Consider the following 18926-nt stretch of genomic DNA (forward strand, 5'->3'; position numbering starts at 1 on the left):
GCCCAAATTGCTAAAATCACAGCTTGTAATTCTGTGCTGCATTCTCTCTGATGTTAGCAAATTCTACAGTTTTCACACATGTGCCTGAGGTGAAATCACACCTTTCTGTGGTGAAAGCAGCGTAACATAGTGGATTGACAGCTTTTCCCATAGAAAACCACAAAAAAGCAATGAATTATTTGAGGGAGGGGGGAAACGTACACCTGTATTGCATCAACACCACATTAATTTTTTTTTTCCTTAGCAAAATCCTACTGTAATGGAATATGATGAAGATGGAAATGTGAGGGAATTCCACTATTGGACAGATGGACTCCTACCATCTCTAGCTTCTCCAAAGAATTTTAAGATTTGTAAAGTGACTGCAAATTTGCTTCATTCAGATCTTCTGTTTCCCTGCTTTTCCTTTTCATGTAAAATATCCTTCTTAGCCAAAGCACGTTTCTCTACTCTGAGCTGATTAATCTCTCTGACCAGCTTTCCTGCTTTCTGCTTCTCTTCTCCACTTCCTAAGTTTCCCTGTTATATCTATGCTCTCCTGGTCTCCAAATGTTCCTCTGGTTACTCTTTGATGGCATTATTTCCCTAGAAAGAATACAACAAGATTTCTAGGCCAAAGGGCTTATATGGGGATCTGGATTTATATCTGTCTGCCTTATAGTCATTCATACTGTGTTTGCTATCAACGTCTGTGATCTTTGATATCAAAACTTTAAAAGCTGATACAGTATCTTTGCTTCTGAGGGGCTTTCTTAACCTCCCCCAGTGGGTGTACTGATGTTATAATCTTCTATCCAAAGGGTTATGCTGTATCCTGGAGATCCAACAACCTGTTTTGGGAAGAGAACTTTATAAGATCAGCAACAGTGAGAACTGGAATGAAGGACAGGAAGGAAACAACTTTTCTTTTGATGTTATCTTTCTTAGGAGCTAGAGAAATTACACAGCAGGTGAGGCCCTGCTTAAATTCTCTGTTAGACAAGGGTCGATGAAGAACTCTTGTAAACAATTTCTTCAGTTGCTTCACATCAGGTTGTACTTCCAGTTATGAAATAGCAAGTAGCTACTTGTAGATTGCAACATTGCAAATGCATGTATCATCAAAGTCCTATTTGGGCATTTGTTATCCATGGGTACCAAAGACATGAAAGGGCCAATGGAATCACCTAAGGCTAGTCCCATCACCTATGTGCTGGCCACACCCCCAACTGGCATGTAATTGGTGTCAATCTGAAGGGTGCTGCTTCTACATGCATAGGTTTCTTCCTCCATGGAGGCAGGGACACTGATTGACCAGAGTTCTTGTTCCCTTGCTGGAAATCCTACAGGTATAGAAGCATCCCCTTCCGACTGACACCAATCATGCACACATCATATACTTGTGTACCTACAAATACCGAACACCTAAAGAGAGCTCTATCATGTACACATTCTGAGAAACCAGTAATACTAGATATACATGCAGGAGAATAGATGTGTGTCATCTTCTTCCAATGAGATGTTCTACACTGGTTATTTACAGCTTTGAAAGAAGAATTATATCATCCGCAGAACACATAAAATACTAGAATAAGCCTATGTTTTAAAAAATTGGAATTAAAAAAAAGTATTGAGTTGGATACCAGTTGGTTTCCCTTCTTCAAACAGAATGTCCCCTTCCATTCACAGAAGAGACTGAGATCCTGTGGAGGTGCTTACAAGAAGAAGGGGGAGAAGTGATTATTACCAGTTCCACCTTCCCCTTGCAGTCATCGGTCCAAGCTCCCATGCTGTTCCAGAGGGTTCTCCAACCTTCTGGAGCAGGTTTTGAGGAAGTTATAGAGGGAAGGAGGAATCAGCGGAAATCTGCTCCTGCTATTCCTCCAGGAGAAGTGTCTTAAGAGTGAAGTTTCATTCAATGAAACAATCTATTGGATTTATATGCTAAAAATTGCATTGTTTTAGCATGGAGTAGCATCTTTTGTTAGTTCTTTAAGGAAGGAAATGTTCACAATATTAAAAAGAAATGAATCAGTGCAGTTAAAAGTGAGAAGGGATGCTATACCACTGATAACAGAAATAGTACATAAACTGAGTTGTACAGGAATGACTTGGATGCATAAACTACTCAGATGAAGCAGCAGCAGCAGCTCATGTTTCTAAAGCCAAAGCATAAAAACGAATATTTCCCTGCTTTTTCTTTTTAATTAACATGGAATGTTAATTAAAAATTATTTATTTCAAAATAATGTTAAATAAAGGCAACCAAAAATACATTCTCTGCCCCACTCCACTCAGGCCTGCCATTTTTAGTCACCATGTCTCATCATTTCCAGTTCAGAACCAGTATATTTCCACTACACTTTAAACACTTTCCAGCATTTTCTATTTATGGTCTGCCAATGGACTTTTGCTATGGAGGGCTTATTAGAGCAGTTTTATTGGTACTTTCACACATTTTCTTTGTTAAAGCTTAGTTTAGGAGCTAGTTTCAGAAGCTTGTAAACAGGAGGTGTAGCAATTGGTTTGGCAGCCATACTACACGACCTCCTGGTGAAAACCCACTGGGTTACATGGGTGGCTTCTCCACTGGAACAAGAGGCCTATGCCTATGCTTATGAACTTCCTCCATTTTGTATAGAAAACAAAGTGAAACGCAACTGCTCTGCTACCACCAGGAGGTAGATTCTGTGTTTTCCGAAGAGAGGCACTATTGGAATAGGGCTTTTAAAAATGTGCAGCCAGACACAAAATGTGCAGTTCCAGGGCAAAATGTGCAGTTCCAAAAGAACAAATGTGTTCAAAAATTCAAGTCATATAAAACATTGTATTATGTTAGCTGAGAGTGAAAAGTGAAAGATAACAATGCAAAAACTAAGGTGAGTAGTCAAGGCTTCTTTAGAGTCTGAGACAAAGGGTGCCCATTTCTCCTCCTCTCACCAAAGGCACTCTCCACATATTCCACAGCAACATGCCACAGAATGGTCACCAGTGTTTCAAAAATGAAGGAAATCATTTTAGAATCTGGGGACCCCTTTCCTGGCAAGTCATGTGAAGTTATCAATGTGGTGCCAGAAAATATCAAACATGACATTCTTAACAAGGAATTTATTAGCACAAAGTTACATGAAACATTTGTGTCTGAAAGCATCACAGCACAACAGCCAGGCCAGACTACACCTTGTGTCAAATCATTATGAATGTGGAATAAAAAGCAGGATACAACACTATATATTTATTAATTCATTAAAACATTTGTATCCTGCCCTATATCACTGGGATCTCAGGGTGGTTTACAGTGTGGCATAGTGGCTAGAGTGTTGAACGGGGAGTCGGGAGACCCGGGTTCTAGTCCCCATTCAGCCATGGAAACCCACTGGGTGACTTTGGGCCAGTCACAGACTCTCAGCCCAACCTACAGTACCTCACAGGGTTGCTGTTGTGAGGATAAAGTGGAGAGGAGGAGGATTATGTAAGCTGCCTTGGGTTCCTTGGAGGGAAAAGGTGGGATATAAATGCAATTATAAATAAATAAAATTATACAATATAAAACAATAAATATACACAGCTAAAAACAAATTGAGCCATTAATCAAGCTAAAACCAGTCTAGAATTTAAAAGCAGTAAAACAGTTAAATCAATGTGCAAACTTGGTGAATTTAACCATTAAAGGCTTTGTTAAAAAGCCATGTTTTTACTTGGCGGCAGAATAAAGTCAGCATTGGCACCAGTCAGGTCTCCAAGGGGAAGACATTCCACAGTTGGGGTGCCACAACAGAGAAAGCCCTCCCATGTCCCACCATAGCATATGTGTCATGTTGGTGGGACACGGAGAAGAGCTCCTCCAACAGATCTCAAGTCTTGGGCAGGCAGATATAGGGAGAGGCACTCCCTCAAGTATTGAGGTCCCAAGCCACTTAGTGCTTTTAAACGTCATTACCAACACCTTGAATTCCGACCGGAAGTGTATAGGCAGTCAGTGCAATTCCTTTAAGACCAGTGTTATGTGGTCTCTGTGAGATGTTAATGTTAGGTGAAGGGAACTGGCTCCAGTAAGGAGGTAGAAGAAAGAGAGGCGAGCTCTGGTACTGTGTGTAAATAAACAATGAACATTTTATTTTTGTAACAATATAAAAGCGCTCAATGCTTCGGATTCAGAAGAATCCTTCCACAGGAGCTGTAATAAGAAAAAAGGTGGGCAAGCTGCAATACTGCAAACACAGTTTGCTTGACATCAAGTGAACTGTGTTTGCAGTATTGCAGCTTGCCTGCCTTTTTTCTTATTACAGCTCCTGAGGAAGGATTCTTCTGAATCCAAAGCGTCGAACATTTTTATATCTACAAAAATAAAACGTTCATTGTTTATTTACACACAGCACCAGAGCTCGCCTCTCTTTCTTCTACCTCTGTGAGATGTACCAGCCAGCAGTCTAGCTGCTGCATTTCGCACTAACTGCAACTTCCAAGTTGTCTTCAAGGGCAACCCCATGTAGAGTGCATTGCAGTAGTCTAACTGGGAAGTTACCAGTGCATTTATTACTGTGGCTAGGTTGTCCCTGTCCAGGAAAGGCCGTAGCTGGCAGATCAGCCAAAGTTGACCACTTTGGGCCATGGAGTCTACCTGCACATCCAGTGACAAGGATGGATCTAGGAGTACTCCTGCCCCCACTCCCCATTGGGGGTCTTCTTTTTTGATTTCCTAAATGTGGTCACCCTAGCCACGGCCCACTTACTCTCTGCCTGTCAAAGCAAGGAATTATGAGAAAGAGAAGGAGGAGCAACAGCAGCTCATGACAATGGCAGTGAGAAGGCCGTCTCACTGTGGGACGGGCCCTATTTAGGGTGTCTTGCTCAAGGGCCCTCAAAAACCTGAAAGATAGACATTTCCTCAAGGCCTTGAAAAAAGGGGTACTCCATTTTTCTCTCCTGGTAAATTAAATTTGACTTTGTGTGATTCTTTCAAGTGTGTCTATAATATAAGAGCTTCCTGTACTATTACTTTGGCACTTCAGTTCTGCACAAAAGGGGAAGCAATCCTCGGGGGATGGAAAGGTCCCATGTTGCAAGAGCATTTGTGTTTGTGTTCTCTAATCCTTGCTGAACATACAATCCCCCTTAATCTCTCATGTGGACTAGAAATGGTCAAAATGGAGATCAGGATGTTATGTGCCATGTGGACATCATGGCAAATGAGGAACAAATCTATTGCACCCACCCACCCACCATAAAATACCTAAGTTATGTAGGCTGATACTTGCCCTCTCAGTTATCCTTCTGCCCTCAGCTGTGATTTATTTATTTATTGCATTTTTATACTGCCCAATAGCTGAAGCTCTCTGGGTGGTTTACAAAAATTAAGGATGGAGGATGCTCTCCTAGCACCAGTCTTGAAGTAAGATTCAACTGCCAGTCTAGTTGGCTTTTCTATTCTGTCCTTTGTCTCCGGCAGAAAAAATTATTGGGCCAGACTTGTCTAATGTTATGGTGATTTTATCTCTCTCTCTCTCACTCTCTCTCTCACTCTCTCTCTCTCTCTCTCTCTCTATATATATATATATATATATCCTACATTGTTATAAGTTGTGAACAATAATTATATGCTCCCAAGTTGCCTCGCACTTGCTCCAAAGTAATGGGACGACTATGATCTGGTCCCATTTCTGATAGAATGAGGTAAATATTTCCAATGATTACAACTAAAGCCCCTTTAAGCATTTGCTATTTGCTACCTCAAAAAATATTTTATGTGAAAAGCAGCCTTTGATACATGCTATAAAAATCTACTTTTTGACAAGTGAGCTTCAGCTATGGGGCAATATATAAATGTAAATCATCATCATCGTCGTCATCATCATCATCATCATCAATGTGTTGATCTGAAAGTTTCCCTTCCATGAGCGAAGATGCTTCCTCTGATGGAAGGAGACCAGCTGAAGGGGTCCTTCCACCAACATAAGGATTTTTTTTTAGTTAGAGACCTACTCCTTTTAGCAGAGGAAAATTGCTTCTGTTCATGCAAGGGCAAATTTGTACCTGACTCAGTGGCCACAAACTTACATTATTGGATGATGGGGGAAAGACATTGACACCAAGGACATAAATCCCAACTATATGAATAATAGCAGTTGCATCATCCTTGAATCCTAAGATTCAGTCTATGACTGAGAAAGGTGTAAATGTAAGATGGCATCATTTAATATTTCACTTGCAGCCCAATCCTATGTTTACTCCAAGTTAAGTGTATATAAGATTGCATCTTGGAATGTCATAATACCTAACATGCATCTGGATGGAGGGAATAATGGTTGAAAGTTTTCAGCTTTGTCTACAGAACCCTCCAATTTCTTTAGGGGAAGACCCACTTCCAGCCATAGCTCTCAGAGGCTGTAAACCTAGAGACTGTAAATCCTGAAATAGTATTTATGTGTGTATTTAGAATATTCAAGTTAGAGAGAACAGTTTTCTCTATTAATAGCCATGGTATTGTATAGCAAGTTGACAGGTATCAAATTGCTTCTGTGTTGAAATACGTTCTTCTTAGAGTTACTAAGAGTAGGTTTCCCTTGACAAGTAACACAGATGTCTGAAACTTAGGAAGGGAATTCTGGGACATTGAAAACCATTTTTTCAATATATATTTTCTTACCGTGCCTGGAGGGTGTGTGTGTGTGTGTGTGTGTGTGTGTGTGTGTGTGTGTGTGTATGCTCCAAAACTTACTCATATATAGATTTCATTGAAATCAACAGGTCTGTTTAGACTCACTGTGGGTGTTTCCACCTGAAGGTCCTAGTGCTAACAGTCAGGAGGCATTGTGCTGCTATTTTGGTGTTCTCCACCGCCCCCCTTAACGAATTTTCCACAGTAAGAAAAAGGATGGAAGAAATAGTGGAGAAACACAGGAGCGTTACGAGTTGGAGTTGACAACATCTGGACCCTGTAAAATTCCATGAATGAGCAGACCGATGTTGAGATAAAAGCCTCATCTGAAAGCACCTACCCTCTTTTCCCCCTTTTTACAAGACTCCTTGAGGCGTTTCTCTTAGCATCGAACAAAACGGTAGACTTCACAATGGGTGCAATCCAGCAGAAATTATTCAACATAAATCTAGTTTGAAATCAATAGAATGTTACCGATTTCTAATCAACAGCCTGATATTAACAATATTAAGTCCCATTTCTCTTTCAATGAGATTTAGTAATAAGTAACTTTTGCTGGTTGTGCTCAGTGGCTTTCTTCAGACTGTGTGAGTATGTGTGTGTGTGCATGGGTTGGATCCAGACTTAATCATACTTACAGTATTGAAAGTAATGGGACATGGATTAATTTAAGACCCATTGATTTCAATGTGTCTGTTCTAAGTATGACTAAGTGTGGATCCAACATATATATATATATATATATATATATATATATATATATGTGTGTGTGTGTGTGTGTGTGTGTGTGTGTGTGTGTGTGTAAAATTAGAGGCAAACGTTTTCTCCAACACATATATTTTAAGAGGTGATGCCTAAAATATTTCTTGGGAAATAAAAAAAAAACACGTTACTGACATAAACATAAAAGTAGACACATTCTTTCAAACTGTTCCAAGCAAACACCTTTTTCCAAGCGTTTTATCGTGGCTTCCTCCCCATTTGGGACATTTATTTAAGTTATTAAAAAATTCCCTAAAATTCACGGCTGAAAAGTTGGCTTCTGTTTTTTCTACCAAGCTAACTCACCTGATTTGTCAGAACAGCTCGAAAATGAAGTGCTAACTGGTGGATTTTATTGAAAGGAAACCAAGTGGAACAACATATGTATTTTCTTAGGAAACTAAACAGCTCACAGTCCTGTGGCATTCCTTGGGGTAAATTCTTTGTTATGAATTACAACCTGCTTACTGATGAGTTGTTAATAAAAACTGGGCCTGCTGGGCCATTATTATTTTTTCCACACAGTATACCTGGGATTGTTGGGTTGTGTGTTGTTGTTTTTTAAAGGATTTTCATTAATGCACTGAGTGTGAATAAATCTGTTTCCCATTTGTAATTGTTTTCTCTTCTCTCTTCAAGTAGACATTAATTTATTGACTGATCTAACACCCATCTATTTTCTAGTACTTGGGCAAATGAAGAATTTTCTTTAAAACGACAACAACATCAACCCCGAAAGAGATTGTGCTGCGTGAGAGATTCAAAGGTTGCGGAAATGATAGATACAAGACATCTGAGCGTCTTTTGTTTCTTCACAGAACATCTGAGGGTCCAGGATCATGAGAAAGGGGCAACAAGGTTCTTCCGAGGCCCCGGCCGCATTTGGCATAAAGAGACGGCAGCTGGCCTGGTACACAGCCGAGAAAAATGGTCTGGAGGAAAACGCTGAGAGAAAGTAGAAACAGATGGTAACCTGAGGTGGCAGTATGGCTTTATTTAGTGCAGCGGATTTCTTATTTATTTATTTATTTATTTACTTATTAGGCTTATTTATTTATTTATTTTTACAAATGCATCTGCTCACACTGGGGAGTCTCTTGCTTTTGACTCATTATTGTTGGCTAATCAAGTTCCCTCATAGTGCAGCGGCCTTAGTTAAAAAGCAGCAGGTCCCGGGGTGGGGCAAAGATCAGGCTGGTTTTGAACATCCAGAGTTTATCAAATGATAACTTTATGTGCTGCTCTATGTAGGTTAAGGTGAGTCTGGAAAACACATGCTCATCATTGCTTGGTGTTCCACGGTTGGGAGTGGGGGCAAGGGAAAGGGCCAGCGGTTTAGAAGGATATGCTAGTTGGAAATGGCAGCCTCCTTACAGGACTGTTTGAGAGATACTAGTTTCAGCAGAGGGATCATTTCATAGAGAAGAAATGTGAAGTGTGATTCTCCAAGTCCCTTCAAGCAAACAATAGCCAACCGAGAGTAGGGTGACCATATGAAAAGGAGGACAGGGTTCCTGTATCTTTAACAGTTGTATTGAAAAGGGAATTTCAGCAGGTGTCATTTGTATATATGAGGAACCTGGTGAAATTTCCTCTTCATCACAACAGTTAAAGCTGCAGGTGCCCTGCTAGGGTGACCATATGAAAAGGAGGACAGGGCTCCTGTATCTTTAACAGTAATGTAGAAAAGGGAATTTCAGCAGGTGTCAATTGAAGAGGGTGAAATTCCCTCTTCATCACAACAGTTAAAGCTGCAGAAGCCCTGCCCTCTTTTGTGTCTAGTCATTCTACTATAGCTAGTGTAGCTTTAACTGTAGTGATGAAGAGGGAATTTCACCCTCTTCAATTGACATCTGCTGAAATTCCCTTTTCTATGCAACTGTTAAAGATACAGGAGCCCTATCCTCCTTTTCATATGGTCACCCTATGCCCTGCCCTCTTTTAAATCTAGTCACTCTAGTATAGCTCCTGCAGCTTTAACTGTTGTGATGAAGAGGGAATTTCACCAGGTTCCTCATATATACAAATGGGACACCCAATTTATTCAGCGATTTATTCAGCGATATGGCTTTAATAAAAAGGTAGGTAGAGAAGCATGCTGAGGCCATTTTTTATTTTCTTTGCAATGGCAAGGGCTGAGTATTCTCAAGATTGTGGAGCATCATTGAAAGCAGAGGTGGGCAACTTGTAGATGTTTTGGCCTACAACTCCCATCAGCCTTAGCTAGCATAGTCAAAGGGGAGGGATGGCCACAGTTGCATGCACAGGGTGACATGGGAGTACTCAAGTTGTTCAAGCTTTAAAGGGAAGGCTTTAAAATGGACTGTGTTCATTTTAAAGTGGATGTTGGTGATGGGTAGAGTGGCCACTTGGCCAAAAGAAGAGAGGACCACAGATTTGCATAAAATTTGCAAATACAAATTCCTATGTATAGATACAAATATAGAAATAATGAGTATAATTTAAATAGTAATACAAGACTGCAACCAGGTGACCTGTGTGCCTGCTGCTCAGTCTATTGTCCAGATGTTGATGGACAGCTTTGAAGTCCCTGCTCTTCCTTTAATGCTTCTTGATCTTTAAAACACGACTTGGCACTATTAGCCTTTCAAATAGAGCTGGGGTGAAGAACCTTGGGCCCAGGGGCCAGCTCTGGCCCTCCTAGAGTCCCAACCTGGTCCTCCAGGGTTCGCCTGATAGGGATGCCCAATTTCCTTGCCCCTACTGCCTTTCCCCCAACTGCCAATTCCTGACTTTGGTGCAGTTTTTCCCCATTCGAGAAGGTTAAAATGCTTCTTCCGAGGCTCAGTTACTGGCAATAAGAGCACTAAGCTACAATAGGCTGGGATTTCCCCCCCCCCCAGTATTTTGGTCTCACCTCCTTTGTCTTTTGCCCTGCCCACCATTGTAATGTTGCTTGCAGAGCTTCTCTGAAATGGAATTTGGTCCTCCAACAGAAAGAGGTTCCCCACCCATGGAACAGAGTCTCCCTTCAAACAAAGTATTGTCCTCTGAGATCCCTTCCAATAGAGGACAGTCCTTTATAAAGCAGCATATGTGGCTATCCTAATGGTGGGGCTAAGGAAACAGTACAATGGCATCACATTTTGTCTTATATGATGCATGGAGCGGGGAAAGCTCTCTGTGGCTTGCCGCTCACTCCTGAAGGTCCTAATGCAGAGAAGAAAACAGCCATCCAGGTTCTGCAAATTAACTTTACGAAATGCCCAGCATAACAAGCCAATTTTGAGAAACTATTTTTATTTAGCAAAAGCCTTATGTTAAGCTCACAACCATAAGGGCTGATCCCAGAATAATATTGATACATTTTTCACCTGCACCCACATAATAGAATATTTGTGCAGTGTTTGTTTGTGAGTGGGTGGGTGTTGTTGGCTTTAATTCATGGCAGCATTGAAACTCTAGCCATTTCTACGCCAGCCTGAAAATCTGGGCTGGTCACGGCTGATGGAGAGGGACTCCCGGGAGGAAGGAAGGATGAGAACAGGTTTTTTCAGGGATAAGTACTCCCTGGGAAAATCCGATTCTTCCTGCAGTTTCAGGATCATCCCGTGTGGCTGCCCCGCCCGGCTTCTTTCCTCCTCCCCGCAAGTAGCGGGGATCAGTAGAGTGAAGGAACCAGGCTGGGAAGAATCAGGGGTGGGGTGGGGTGGGGAGCAGGGGGGGCGCTTTTTTTTTTAAAAAAAACAACTTACACTTAGTTGGAGCGCACATGCGCTCATCTCCTTTAAAAAAAAATGGCGGGCAAGACACCCTCCTTCCTCCCAGGATGTCGCACCCACATTTAGACTACGGGGAGCATCTCGCAATCAGGATATTGTGAGATCCTCCCCCGTCCCTCCAAACACATGACTCAATGGCTTGTGCCTCAAGTTAGTGCTTAGTATAAATTGCTTTTAGTACAGATGGCGCACACACACATACACACACTGCCTCTTTAACAGGTAACACACCTTTCCCCCCCCCCCATAGATTCCTTTCTCATGCATGCTTTCTTTATTTGTCTGTGTCTTAGGCACTGCTGCCTTGACATCCCCAAAGAGGCAGGCCTTTGCGTGGCTTGTAAAAAGCTGTTTGGCAGCCAAGAGAAAATGATGCAGACACATTTTTCATCACGACCTCCTTCTCCCCGCTCCCCACAACCACAGTTAATTCTTCCCTTTTGCCCTGTGTTATAGGACTTACGTCCGGAAACAATAGGAGCCTAGCACCTTCCCATATGATCTCCTCCTTCGTTTTCACTGCTTGTAAAAACCTATCCCAGTCCCTAGAGTCCCAACGAGTAATAAGTACAGTGCCTCCAGCACTGCCTTCTCCAGATGGGATTCTCATTGGGATGGAGGATGCATATTGAACTCAAATGAGGAGCTTCAGAAAAATCAACAGCCAACCTGTCTGGCAATCGTTTATGGTATGATATCTGTGTCCAGCTTCCTTACGATATCTTTAAACAACAACAAAACTGCTATTCTATGATCTTGGTGGTTTTTCAGGATTATCCGCCAGATTTCTGACGCAAGGGGAAATCCTCCCCACACTCCACTTAAGACTGCCATTTATGTTTTGGCAGAAGGCAAATCTCATAATGTGGCACCCGGGAACCGGAAAGGCAGTATAGGGCATGTTGGCAGGAAGAGAGTGGATGGCGAAGGAAGGACTGTGGGAGGAACCTAAGGAGGTATAGAAGCTAAACAGACTGCAGGGTGAGGAAGGAAGAGACCGTTGCATGTTATATAATGAGTGAAACTAGGGATGAGGCTAAATTCATTTGATTCACATTTGAATGTGACCTTACCTACCAAAACGTGAACTGAAACTCACTTATCATTTCAAATTTGCATTTCTTCAAATTTTGCAGTTGAGTTCTATTATTATTTTTAAAAATGCACACAAAAATCTGTATATTCGGGGAAAGTGAAAACAAAACTGTAAATATATTAGTGAAGAAAGCATTCAAAAACTAAGTGTGTTGGGAAAATTTCTTGAATAACGTGTGTGTATCAGGCAAAATTGCATACAGAAGTGCATGTATTCGGGAGAAATGAGGACAAAAAATGAGTGAGAATTTTCATGCAAATAAAAGAAAATCAAGGTTTTGGATGAACTAAACTTACAATTGGAAAAATCAGGAAATGAGAGAACTGAAATTGACAAATTTGTCTATTCCTAAGTGAGACTACCTAGCAAAACCTTTGATTATGTATTGGTAGGAATACAAAATACAATAGAGCCTGCTTCAGTTGGGACCCCCCACAGGGCTAACTGCCATCTTCACCCTGTGGGGAAGAAGATGCGAGGGAGACTGGAGCAGGCAGGGACCATCAGAGCCTGCTTCAGTTGGAACACCACCCCCCCGGGCTAACATCTTCACCTTGTGGGGAAGAAGGAGCTGTTGGTTTGCCCCTCCATTGGGAGATGAGAGGACGGAGCAGGGCCTTCCCACCAGCCCAAGCAGTCTCCTTAATTTATTTTTATTTTCTCCCTCTTCCCTCCCCATCTACTTTTCCTTGTGTGTCATGTCTTTTTTAGAATGTAAGCCTGAGGGTAGGGACTGTCTTCTTTATTGATACATTGTAAGCCTCTCTGAGGCTTACAATGTAGTCCAGCACATCTGGAGCGCCCCAGGTTGAGGAAGGCTGGCTAACGGATCAAAAATGTTAGGGCCTAAACTTTGTTTAAGGAAATCAAAAGCCAGAGACACAGCTGAAAAATGTTACAGCACTTCTATGGTGCCCACCCAAATGTCCTTCCACCTGGCAGCACTCAGTGCAGAGGGCGTAAGGTTGGAAACCTCCCCCTTAACCTCTCTCTCTGCTCAGTCATGTGCCCTGTCTCCCAGCCCCTGCCAAGGATGAGCAATGCAGGTATGGAAACACTGCCCCCTAGTGGATTGGCACTTGTTGCAAGGATCTTTCAAAAGTTAAGCTGAACATATGAAGTTCCACCACGTGGCAACACATTTCGGGTACCTTCGTACTGGGACTGTAAACTTTTAAATCAGCCTTTGTGTTCGGGTTAATGCATGGAAGTCGAGCAAGCTTGTTCACAATAAGGACATTTGCATATATGGCAGCATATGTCTGATATAATTTTTTTAATTATTATTTCAAAACACAACCAAGTTACAAACACACAATACAAAAGAGAGAAAAAACATATAAAAAGATTTTTTAAAAAACCACAACACTTAAAAGGATGGACTTCTGATTTTCTCCACAGCAAAAATAAGTGACCATATCTTCTCTTACTCTATAATTACTAAAATCAAAATTCCCCTCTTTCTTTTATCTTAAAGTTTTCTTCTTAATCGTTGAATTCACAGATAAACAAATCATTTTCTCTAGTCCCTGCAAAAAGTCTATAAGAGGTTTCCATTCAGTTAAAAACATAGATATTGATTTTTCTGTAATTATTGGCATAAGTTTTGCCATCTCCCCCCAACTCCACCATCTTCATTAGCCAAAAAAATCCTCTGAGTAAAGAATTTGAATCTTCTTAACACTGCGATTTTTTAATGCAGAATATGGATGGTGTGTTTGTTTGATGTCTTTATTCTTCTTGAGGGCGAGTTCCTTTTTTTCCCAGTGAAAAATTCAAATGGTAGATTTATTTATTTGTAGAAAATATCGTAAAACAGGATACTAGGCTCCAGAGACATATACATCGCTCTATCGTGATGTAATGTTTTCTGTGTGTATTTTTCCAAGATATGAAAGATGATATAGTAGGATCAGCTCTGTGCAATGACGCTAACATTTGTGATCCCAATAAAGAAAACACAGTAGGGTCAGGAGTTAAAATGCAGCCTTTAGGATCATCTTGAGTGTTTCTTCTGTGCTCTGCTTGTGAAATGAGCAATATGCAGTCCTAGATAGCAGCTTGGCAAAGGATATGTCTCCAGCTGCCTAGAGCCTGTAGCAGACATCCATTGAGGAATAAATTGAGATCTTTTATCTCTTTATAGCGAACTTCCTTCCTTATTTCCTTCCATCTGATCTTTCTTTCTTCCTCTAGTTATGTTCGTGCGTATGTCTTACCCTTTTTGCCCACTAGATGGCACTATGATGGATTGAGTCACAGCATTTTTCTGCCATCGATTTTGGGGGAAGCAAAGATTTTCGTAAAGCTTGAGAAGTCATTTATTGCTGGAGCAGGTCATAAAGCAAGACAATCTTCATGGCCCTTTCGCCTAACAATTGTTTGATAAGATTGATTACAATGCAGCCATTGGAGAAACTGAGGAAATTATTTACAAGGCATTGCCTGAGTCACAGGTGTGTTACTTCCAAGTAGTTGAATGCAGGACCCTGCCTGACTCAGCAAGGTCATGTTTCTCTAGCCCATGTCTGATGCTCAGTGGCTCTCTGGGGGTCTCCAGCACTGTATTTCCCAGAGTATATCTCCAAACAAAATTGTTTAATTGAAAGAAATACAAATATAACAATATAACAATGACACATATATCAATATATTTTTTAAAAAACCCCAGGTATATCAAAGCTGTGCTATAACACAATAAGGCAAATATCTTTCAACATCAGTCTGCATCAGCAGTATACAAGCACACTTGGCCTAAACTCTAGAAAATAAATTTTTGATTGGAAAACTAAATAAACCCATCTATGCAACTTTTTTTAAAAAATCATCCTTAGTAAACAGTTACTTAATTATATGATGATCAGAAAAGTTTCAGGAAATCAGAGGAGAATGATTTTTTTTTGCATTTTAAAGCCATATTGTTTAGCTCTTGCTAACTTTTTTTTAATGATCATAAAATGCTAAAAGGTGACATGTTTAAAACCCCTCAAAAAGTTTGCCTTCATGCATGAGATTTTCAGCAGTCTGATTTTGTAAGGCTGCAAATTGTGTCAGTCCAATTCCTTCCATAAGATTTTGAGAAACAAATTGATAAATGGAACAACATAAACCCAAGAATACAAAAAAATCATGCATCAAAAGGTATCAAAAAGTTCTGAAAGTTACCCAGTACTCTCATGCAACTATTTTTGGTCAATGACGAGAATAAGTAACAATGAATTAGGTTGGTTGAGAGAACAAGATTTGGTAATTTCAAGGAGGGGAGGCAGAGATTTAGGAAGTCATAAAATATTTTATCTCAGATAACTGCAATGAACATGTGGGAAAAGGGGTCACTTCTATTATCTCCTGTTTCCTTAATAATGTATTGTAAAGAGTTTTCTGTGATGAGAGTTGTGAGCATTTCATCCAAGTACGAAATGAATTTTATTACTTGGGGGAAATTGTAACTTGATGGATGAAATTGGGCTTTTGTCTCAATTATTAATATGAGGGGAAGGATCCAAAAATGGATCATTTATATTTTCAGTACTTGAACATTAGTAATATGATGACAAAAAATTCAAAGAAAATATATTAGGAGAGAGTTAACAAACTTTGAGTGTTTGCTCTGTAACTGGAAACCACATAGAGGACACTTGTCCTGAATTTATAGCATTAGAGAGAGAGAGAGAGAGAGAGAGAGAGAGAGAGAGAGAGAGAAAGAGAGAGAGATTAGTACTGGAAGAAGATAAAAGAAGAGGATAGTTCAGGAATAGGATTAGGGGAGAAATTTCTTCAGTTTGCATCTTATTGCAAAGTTACCTAATTTTGCGCTTCCAAAGCAATACATAAACTGAAACTCAGATATCCTTCAAAATTTGGCCTTCTTCAAATTTTGCAATTGAGTTCTCCAATAAAAACAACAAGTACAAAAAGTGTCTTAGGAAAAATTCAACTGAATTACTGAAATTGACCAATTTGTTTATCTCAGTAATGACAATTTTAGAGGAAGACTGGAATTATATTTGCAAAGTTGGTTCTATAGATAGATAGACACACACACACACACACACACACACACACACACACACAGAGAGAGAGTTGATTATCTTCCAGTGTTACCACATACTGGTAAAACTAATATACGTTTAGAAATGTTAGTACTGATTCACTTTTTACATACATGGTAGACTGCAAAATCTCGAGGTGTTTGAGGAATTTAGCCTTTGAAACACCCAACAGGACCAGACCTGATCCATATCTCCTGAACTAACATGCAGATAAAAGCTTTTCCCCAAACTACAAAATATCTGAAAACAGGGTTAGGCAATGTGGTGTCTGCAGCCCCCAAATGTTCCCAGACATCTTTCTTAGTGTCCACTGAGATGCCCTTTCCCTCCCATTAAAAAAACAACAAACATTTTCTTACCATCAGCTGAGGTTGCTGTCAAATAATTTTCTCTTGATGCTAAAAACTGTGGTTTCAAAGGAGTTGCTGTTGGATCTCAGACCCACCCCTGCCTTGTATTCAGTCTTTTTGGCAGGTTACTTGTCCTTTGCCACACCTTTCTTGGCAGCCATTTTGTGGTGGTGCCCGGGAGTTTTTCTCTAATTGCTGTATGTGCCCATAGACCAAAAAAGGTGTCTTTTGACAGGAAATGCATTTTAAAAGGTGTCTTTTGATGGAAAATGCATTTTAAAAGGTGTCTTTTGAAGGGAAATACATTTTAAAAATGTAAATTTAAATGTGATTTTTCACAGAGATTAATGTGGAAATGGAACAGGCTTCATGTGGAAATGGAACAGACTGAACACATGCAAATTGATGGAGACTAGAAATCGGTTGATTTGTCCATTCCTAGTAGAATCGTTAATAGCAAAAGGCCATTTTTGCTATTGGCAACTATTTGTAGAATTTGGGGACCGGAAAGAGAGTACTAATGACAGTTGTGCTAAGATTTTTGAATCTGTCAGCATTTTGCATTCATGTAATTCCATGTGGGCATGATGGATGTTGAATTTCTTTTTTGTCTATATTTTATACTCAAATGTTTTTAAAATGTGCTATGCAAGAAAATCCTGATCCAATATGGCCACATTACAAGCTCAAGCAGAGATTTGTATTTTTCATGAGACATTGATTGCTGTTTCATCAATTGTGTAAAGATGACTCTGGGGTCCCATTAGTTTTTACTGGCACACCACACTTTCTAGGGAATACAGATGTTAGAGATGGGAGAGGTTGTTTCAGTGTGAGACGACAAAAAAAATTCTTATAAAATGATATCATAAGTGAGCCAGTAATTGTGCTTTAGCTGGCTAGAATGACGTACTGCAGTCTTTAGAGTCATTAGAGGCTGTGTTTCTATAACACTCTAAATTAGCTGAGTGCATCAGAAAGCAGCTTTTTGTGTGCATATATACCTATTTTTCAGACCCGGGTGGACTATAATGCATTCTTCCTGTCTTTCTCTTTGTCTGACATTTCTTTCTTTCTCTTTGTAGCCAGCCAGGACTAATAATTCATACACCACTGTATTGTGCTCTATCTGAAAAGTGTTCAGAAATTAGAGAGTGCAAAATGTGGCTTTCGAGACCGTATATCACTGCTCTTGAACCAACTACACTGGCTTCCAATTGTTTCCAAGCACAATCCAAGATGCTAAAAGGCGTGGAGCCAAGATATCTGAAAGTCTTCTCCTTCCACATGAGCCTGCCCGTAATGTATACTTTTCATCAGAGAGACTGCTGTGTTGTATGTTCTACCCCTGAGAGAGGCTAGGTTGGTAGGTACATGAGACAAACCCCATTTTTTCCTCTCTCTCTCTCTCTCTCTCTCTTTCTCTCTCTCTCTCTCTCTCTCTTTTTATAGCAGCACCCCCGTTGTGGAACTCCCTTCTGAAGGAGTTCAGACGGGCACTATTCCTACTGAATTTTAGACAGAGTTGTGATGCGAGTGTATTCTTGCATTATTTTAAATTGTACATCACTACAATGGCCCAGCTGGTCATCAATTAATGGCCCCAACAAGATTTATCAAGATTTGAACAAGTTTACATTTTGTTTTCATTTGTAATGGTAAAGTAGGAAAGTGATGTACAAATACTTCAAATAAATAAATATTAATAACCCCCCCCACAAAATGTAAAAGTCACACACACACACACACAGAGAGAGAGAGAGAGAGAGAGAGAGAGAGAGAGAGAGAGAGAGAGAGAGAGAGGACAACTTGCAGTTTCTTTACAAACTTCTTTTGCACTCATCCTCTTTGGTGGAGAGTTATTAAGCCTCTAGCAAAGCTGTGGGTGCTGTAATGGCAAGGTATAAGGGCAACATCCTGAAATGAAGCCCACAATTTGGAAGAACCTATCTTTAAAGTCTGTGGCACTCAATTTCAAGTCATCTTCCAATTCCATGAAAGGCAATCCATACATAGCAACTTCCAAATGTGGATTGGCTCTGGAAGGGATGTCGGGGCGGGTGGGTGGCAGGGCTGATTTTCCATGATGTTGCTAGGATTGCAAGAGTGATCTTCCTGGATCAAGCATGCATCTCCTTAGTTAAGCAGAGAGAGGGAGGAATGGATGCTAGACTCAGGCCTTAGCTAGACTTAGCTAGTCTAGCGGGGCGGAGGGGTGAAGATATCATGATATTTTAATCATGAGATCTCCCCCTCTGTTCACACATGGCACGCGGCAACCTCAGA

Source organism: Elgaria multicarinata, chromosome 4, assembly GCF_023053635.1.
Source record: "Elgaria multicarinata webbii isolate HBS135686 ecotype San Diego chromosome 4, rElgMul1.1.pri, whole genome shotgun sequence".
Lineage (NCBI taxonomy): Eukaryota > Metazoa > Chordata > Lepidosauria > Squamata > Anguidae > Elgaria > Elgaria multicarinata.